Source organism: Spermophilus citellus (assembly GCF_964194105.1).
Source record: "Spermophilus citellus genome assembly, chromosome: 7".
In the NCBI taxonomy this organism is placed as follows: Eukaryota; Metazoa; Chordata; class Mammalia; order Rodentia; family Sciuridae; genus Spermophilus; species Spermophilus citellus.
The window spans coordinates 60,298,668-60,306,525 of NC_138188.1; positions in this window are offsets into that span (position 1 = coordinate 60,298,668).

Consider the following 7,858-nt stretch of genomic DNA (forward strand, 5'->3'; position numbering starts at 1 on the left):
GCATGTTTCTGGCCTGGCATCTGAAGCCTGTTTTACTGCAGCTGCCAAGACTTGCCCTTGTTCATTAATATCTCTACATAGTTTAATATATGTATTTAAGTCTTCATGTCTCCATGGTCTAATAACCTCTCTGCAGCAACGATTCGCTTGGTCATAAGCAAGTTGTTTTATTAATGGCATTGCTTGATCTGTATCCCCAAAAATTTTGGTGGCTGTTTGAATAAGCCTATCTACAAAGTCAGCGTAAGGTTCATTAGGTCTCTGTATTACCTTAGATAGCTGACCTTGTGAATCTCCATGTCCTTGTAAAGTCTTCCATGCCCTAACTGCGTCTATAGCAATTTGTGCATATACAGCAGGATCATATTCAATTTGTTGCCGTTGACCCTCATAAGGTCCTTTTCCTAAAAGCATTTCTAGATTTCTTTGAGGGTAACCGGCTGCTGCATTTCGCCTAGCTGTCTCCGTGCAAAATTCCTCATTGGCAACTTTCCATAACAAATATTGTCCTCCATTTAGCACAGATTTACACATGCTAGCCCAATCTGCTGGTGTCATGTCCAAGTTAATAATGGATTCGACCATGCTTACCGTGAAGGGAGCTTGGGGACCGTAGGTTGTTACAGCCTCCTTTAACTGCTTAACTGTTTTAAAATCTAAAGCACGGTGAATTCGCTGCCCTCCTACCTGTTCAAGTACAGGGCATGCTAATCTTTGAGGTCCTGTCTCAGGATCCCACTTATCAACTACGGGGTTTGAGGGCCACTCAGCTGTTTCCATCGGTGGGGCTGTTGGTTGAATTACGCCCTCTGGTAATAAAACGGAGTTAGTAACAGCCTCTTGTTGTGGCCTGTTTCCTAATAACCCCTTTTCCTTTAAATTTTCTTCCTCTGTCTGACTAGCTTGAGAGACCTTCTCTTTTGCTTGAATGGTCTGAATCTCTAACACTTTGCTTAACACCTTTTCGGTTTCTTTTTTACTAATTTCTAATCTTCTATAAAAATAACGCAACCCAATAAGATAACACAAAACAAAACCGCAACTGAATGAAACAAAAACTGAATAAAAATTCGCTGTATCAATTTTCTCTTTCTCTGGGCTGACAAACTTCAAACCTTCAGCCATCCATTTTTCCCAGTTTGCCTGAGAAATTTCTAGGGACAGGCAGCTTGCAACAAAAACAAAATAAATCAAAACAAGAACACACTGCGTTTTGAAATGGTCACCCATTCTCTCGCCTTCCCTCAGGGGCGAGCAGTTTCACTTACCTCCAAGTTTCAGACGTTCCCCGTACGGGCCACCAAATGCCGCAGTCTCGGCTGGGCACAGAATCACGAGCCACCACACAGCTTTGTAGATTCAAACAGCAATTCTTTATTCCCGAACTCACGCCGGCCTCCACACACGTTCTGGGGCAATCCCAGTTCTGCTGCCACCCAATACACCTACCCACGAGGCTTATTTCCCAAAATCTCTCTGAATCTCACGAGAGTTCAACAGGAGCTTAGGCAGCAGGAATGCCCTAATTCCAGCAGCAATAATCCTCAACATCGAACTTCCCTAAAATCCAAGGTCTTAAACTGGGAACGCCTTAAACTTGTCTTAAACCGGGAACGCCCTAAACCCAAGGATTGGGATACTTCCTCAAACTGCAGGATACACCCTAATCCTGGATCCACCCTCGTCCTTGGGCAGGGTCACCTAACATGCAATGTCAACAGCGAAATTAACATGGGGTACGCTGGCAAGGAAATTTCCTACTTGGTAATGGCCCTCAGCACTTTGAAATGCTAGAGAACAAATAACATATTCATGCTTTCAAAGGACTCAGATTCCGGGGTTGAGAGACAAGTGATATGTATGTATCAAAATATACAATTAAATGTATATCAAAATGTAATTAAAATATATAGCATGTCTGTACATTTTAAGTGGCAAATGTTGAAGGTGAACTATGGAAATGTGTTAGAGGGTAGTTGGGGATAATCTTGAGACGATGACATTTGGCAAAGACCTGAAGGAGGGGAGGAAGCCAGATGTGTTGCTACCTAGAGAATGAGAAGAGTTCAAGAATGCTTCAAGTATAGAAATGCACAGAATTTATGGGAGCACAAAGAAGGTGGGTATAATTGAAGAAGAAAGAGTAAAGGGAAGAGTGGCTCAGGTTAATGTGTAGAGCAAGGTCTAGGCCAGGTCAGGAAGAGCCTTGAGCTCACACTGAGTCTTTCTCTTTGCCCTCAGAGAAAAGTGAAGTCACTAGTGAGCACAGTGGTGATATCACTGTATTTGTGCTTTTATTAATAAGCACTTGGATTTCTTTACAGAGAATAGATGGGAGGGAAGAAGAAATAAGAAAATTGAGGAAAGCAGAGTAATAAGTCTATTGTAATGGCCCAGATATAATGAAAGTTTATGTTATGATAGTGGCAAGCAAGATAAAGAGATAAAAATAGAGAGACTAAAATCTAGAATTAATGGGGTGCACTGATATATAAGATCTGGGGGAATAAATAAAAAACTATACCAGGATGATCACTACGGTTTCTAATAAATTATAGAGTGCTCTTGTCATAATTTGAAAAAAGAATGGAGAAGATAGTTTAGTAGATAAAGTGGAGTTATAGAGGTGGGTTTGATCATGAGTTCATATTTTTTAATTAGTGAATTGTAGCTATATGTAACAGTGGGGTTCTTTTTGACATAATCACATATGCATGGAATGTAATTTGCTCCATTTCAGTGCCCAGTACATCTTCCCTCCTCCCCTTATTCTTCTATCCCTGTTCCCTTTTCTCTACTCCTCTGGCTTGCCCCTCCCCATCCTATCTATTTATTGTTTTCACAAATTTGTGCTTTATAACTACATATAAATGTGGCATTCACCATGGTATGTTCATACATGCACACAGCATAATTTGTCCAGCCAAATTCCACAGTTTCTCTTCTCTCCTATTCCTCCTGCCATCCAGTCAATCCCCTTCCTCCACTCCATTGATCTCTCTTCCATTTTCTTAGTTTCTCCCACACCATTTTTTGCTCCAGCTTCTGCATATGAGAGAAAACATTCAACATGTGACTTCTCTGACTTATTTGGCTTGGCTTGATGTTCTCTAGTTCAGTTTTGAAAAATTCACATTTGAAGTGATGGTGGAGATATCCAAGGAACTAGTTTAAAGGAGAAGCTTGATATGCAGGCATGAAACCCATGTGGCAGGGATCTAGCCTGAAGCTTGCTGAAGTTTGAAATAATAAGCACCCAAAGGATCAGTGGATCAGTGCCATAGGGGATCAACCACCAAGATGTGAAAGACAATAAAACGTATTGAGGGAACATTTGGAGAAGTTGAAGATAAAGGCATTTACTCACTCTGGAGCTAGAGTATCAGAGAAGCATTAGCAGGATTAGAATTAAAGATCGGTGGCAGAGAAAAGGATGCAGGAAACTTTAGAGAGTGGGGAATGTCTTTAATTCCTAACCATTACATCTTGATTTCTAAATTAATTTTCCAAACTTTTAGTATTTGGCTAACTTCAGTGTACTGATAATAAGGGTCATATTTAGCTAAGTAGATCAAACGACATTTTAGGGTAACCATATGATAAATTCTATTAAATACTAAACTTCTAGATAATTAGTTTGCCAAAATAATTATCATATATTGTGATTGTGAGTTCTTTGAATATTATATTACAATCATGTATTCCAAGTGTGAGTTTCACCTAAGTAAACTATTACATTTTTTTTTCAAATTCACTCTTGAGAAATAAGATACGCAATTATAACGAGTACAAAGTTCACAGTTATAATGGAACTAAAAGCAAAGTAACGTGTTCCCTTTTTTACTAAACTTATGTTATTGCATTCTCATTTTAAAGTAAAATGATGTAAGCCATCACTGCATAGGGTGATTTTCATATCAAAAGTAAACCAGAGTTTATATTTATGGTAAACAGAAAGTTACATCAAAGAGCTTTTAAATACTGACTGAGGTTCTAGAAAGAAACAACATCATGTACGACAACTTAGAGATACAGCAGAAACACAAACGAGAAATAAAATGTGAAAGACCTAAGTGATTAAGGAACTAATTATATGATTGGCAGACTAATACTCTCTCAGGTTATACATGTGTGAATTTACCAAAAAAAAAGCATCTATAGAAATATTCAGAAAAAGTTCAGAATTATTGAAATAACTAAATATATTTGTAGGGGGATGTAAAAACTGAGAAAGAATATTCTTTTTAGAATATAATATTCTTTTGAACAGTTTCTTTAAAGTTTAACCAAGCCTTAAATTAAAAAGTACAACAATTTTGTTTAAAAAAAAAAAGCATGAGGAAAAAAATATTTAAATTTTAAGAAAAAAAGAAAAATTTTAAGGATGTAAATTTTTTTTTTTTAAAAAAAGGCATATGAACAAGTAACTACAAACTCTAGTGCCTGGTAACCATAAGATGCTACATATAATCTTTTTCAGAGGGTGAACTCAGGGGCACTCAACCACTGAGCCACATTCCCTGAGCCCTATTTTGTATTTTATTTAGAGACAGGATTTTCCTGAGTTGCTTAGCACCTCACTTTTGCTGAGGGTGGCTTTGAACTCTTGATCCTCCTGCCTCAGCCTCCAGAGCTACTGGGATTACAGGCATTCTTCACCACACCCTTAAGAAAGATTCTGAGAGAATCTGTTGTTTTAGCTTATCACTTCATTCAAAATCTGGGATCTAAAATTGTACCAAGTAGATAAATAATAAACATATATGGGTTACTAAAATAATATTTTATTTTCCCTATGCATGCTATGTTAATTTTGAAACATATCCATGAGAAATTGTAATGAACTAAAGAGAGAAGCATTCCAATCTTCTTTCAACCTTTCAAATTACTCAAAACTTGAGTCTCAATATTTCTTATCTGGTTGAACCAAAGCCCTCACAGGGAAAGTGTATTTTGTGAGAGGTGTGCATCTGCTTTCACAACTTTGATGCTAATAAAAATATACATTTTAGACAGTCTAAAGTAAAGACATTTCCTCCTGGTAGATCATGATTGATACTGATTAACTTGCTCTTCCCCTATTCTTTCTTTTCTTCCCACCTAACATGACTTTTTGAAATCAGTGTAAAACAATATCATTTTTGTTTTTGTCTTACTTAATGTCCTATTTTTTTCCTAATCTGTTTTCTAGCCAAAAACTATCTCTATTTATGTCAAATGAAAATTCACAATTTTGATAATCCAACAATCGTAAAAAAATACATCAAATTTAATTTCATGTTGTATGGATCTATTTCTACCAAATTACCTCTTTTGTTTTTATATATTTTTGTTGATATAATTTCTTAAACCTCAAATCATTTAGATGGATAATTGGTGGATATATAGAGTATAAATGAATTTGCCAATAGAATTATCATATTTAAGTATAGGAAAGGCAGTAGAGTGAATGAGACATAACTTTCTTATGTTCATATAGGAATACACAACTAGTGAAACTTCACATCATATACAACCACAAGAATGGGATCCCAATTAGAATAAATTATACTTCATATATGTACAATATATCAAAATACACTCTATTATCATGTATATCTAAAAAAAAACAAAAATAGTTTTAAAAATCCTGCACATATTCAATGCATACAATTTCATGAGTTTGGACATACAAATACACCTGTGATACCATCACTACAATCAAGAAAATGAGCCTACTCATGATCTTAAAAAAATATGTTTTAAATATAAACTCTAGTGAAATTAATACAAAGAAGGCACTGAGTTTCAGTACCAAAAATGAGGTAAAGACAGAAAGGGCAAAGCCAAGGGAAAACAATATAGACTTCAGAAATCTGGTAGCTTATCAAGAAAAGTAGTTCCATCAATTTCCCACTTTTTGCATGTGAATTACTTTTGTTTATTTATTTTTCTTTTAGGTACAGATGACAGTAGAGTGTATTTTGACATGTTATATATACAAGGAGTATAACTTATTCTAATTAGAATCCCATTCTTGTGGTTGTACATAATGTGGTGTTTAACTAGTTGTATATTCATATATGAACATACAAAAGTAATGCATGATTTGTTCTACTGTCTTTCCCAGTCCCATCTCTTCTCCCTTCCATTCATTACCCTTTGTCTAATCCAATTGGACTTCTATTCTTTCCCTCCTCACCCTCTCTTGTTGTGGATTAGCCTCCACATAACAGAAAGAATATTCAGTCTTTGGTTTTGGTGGACTGGTTTATTTCAGTTAGCATAATAGTCTCTAGTTCCATCCATTTACCAGAAAATGCCATAATGCCATTCTTCTTTATGGCCGAATAATATTAAATTATGATATATACCACATTTTCTTTATTTATCTATTGTAGGGAACCTAGGTTGGTTCCATTGCTTGGCTTTTGTGAATTGAACTGCTATATAAATTGATGTGGCTGTGTCACAATAGTATGCTGACCTTAAGTTAATTGGGTATAAACTAAGAAGTGGGATAACTTGTTCAAATGGTGGTTCTATTCCAAGTTTTCTAAAGAATCTCCATATACTTTCCAGAGTGGCTGCACCAATTTGCAGTCCCACCAGCAATGTATGAGTGAACATTTTTCCCCATATCCTTGCCAATGTTTACTGTTTCTTGTATTCTTGATAATTGTTATTCTGCCTGGAGTGAATTGGAATCTCAATGTAGTTTGAATTTGTATGTCGCCAATTGTTAGAGAAGTTGAACATTTTTTCATATATTTTTTGACCATTTATATCCTTTTTCCTGTGAAGTGCCTGTTTAGTTTCTTTGTCCAATTATTATTTGAGTTATTTGCTTTTTTTTATTAGTTGCTCAAAACATTACAATGATCTTGACATATCATATATCATACATTTGATTCAAATGGGGTATGAATTCTTATTTTTCCACGTGTACAGATTGAGTTATTTGCTTTTTGAGTTCTTTGTATATTCTGGAGATTAATATCTATTTGAGGTACAGGTGTCAAAGATTTTCTCCCACTCTGTAGGCTCTCTCTTTCAAATTCTTGTTTCCTTTGCTATGAAGAAGCTTTTTAGTTTGATACCATATCATTTATTGATCCTTGATTTTATTTCTTGCACTTTAGGACTCTTACTGAGGAAGTCAGCTCCTAAGCCAAAATGATGGAGAGTTGGCCTACCTTTCCTTCTTGTAGGCACAAGATCTCTGGTCTAATGCCTAGGTCCTTGATCCACTGAGTTGAGCTTTGTGCAGACTGAGAGATCATTTTACTACATGTGGATTTTCAGTTCGCTCAATGCCATTTGTTGAAGAGGCTAACTTTTCTCCAATGTATGTTTATAGCACTGTTGTCTAGGATGAGATAACTGTATTTATGCACAAAGTCATACGCACACAAATACAGTTATCTCATACTTGTATGTATTTTCTTCCATGGAGTCTATTCCTTCCACCCAGATTTCATGAATCTGAGTTTGTGTGTGTGTGTGTGTGTGTGTGTGTGTGTGGGTGTGTTTGCTGTTACTAGTAGTTTCTTTTTTTTTCTTCATTTTTTAATTTGTTCTTTTAAGATATATATGAAAATAGAGTATATTTTGATATAACATACGCATATGAAGTATGACTTATTCTAATTATGATTCCATTTGGGGGGCTGTAAATGATGTGGAGATACACTGATTGTGTATTCATATATATGGATAGAAAAATTATGTCCAATTCATTCTACTGTCTTTCCCATTTCCATCTCCTCTCCCTTCCCTTCATTCTCCTTTGTCTAATCCAGTGAATTTCTACTCTTCCCATCCTTACCCTCTCTTCTTGTGGGTTAGCATACACATATCAGAAAGAACATTCAGCCTT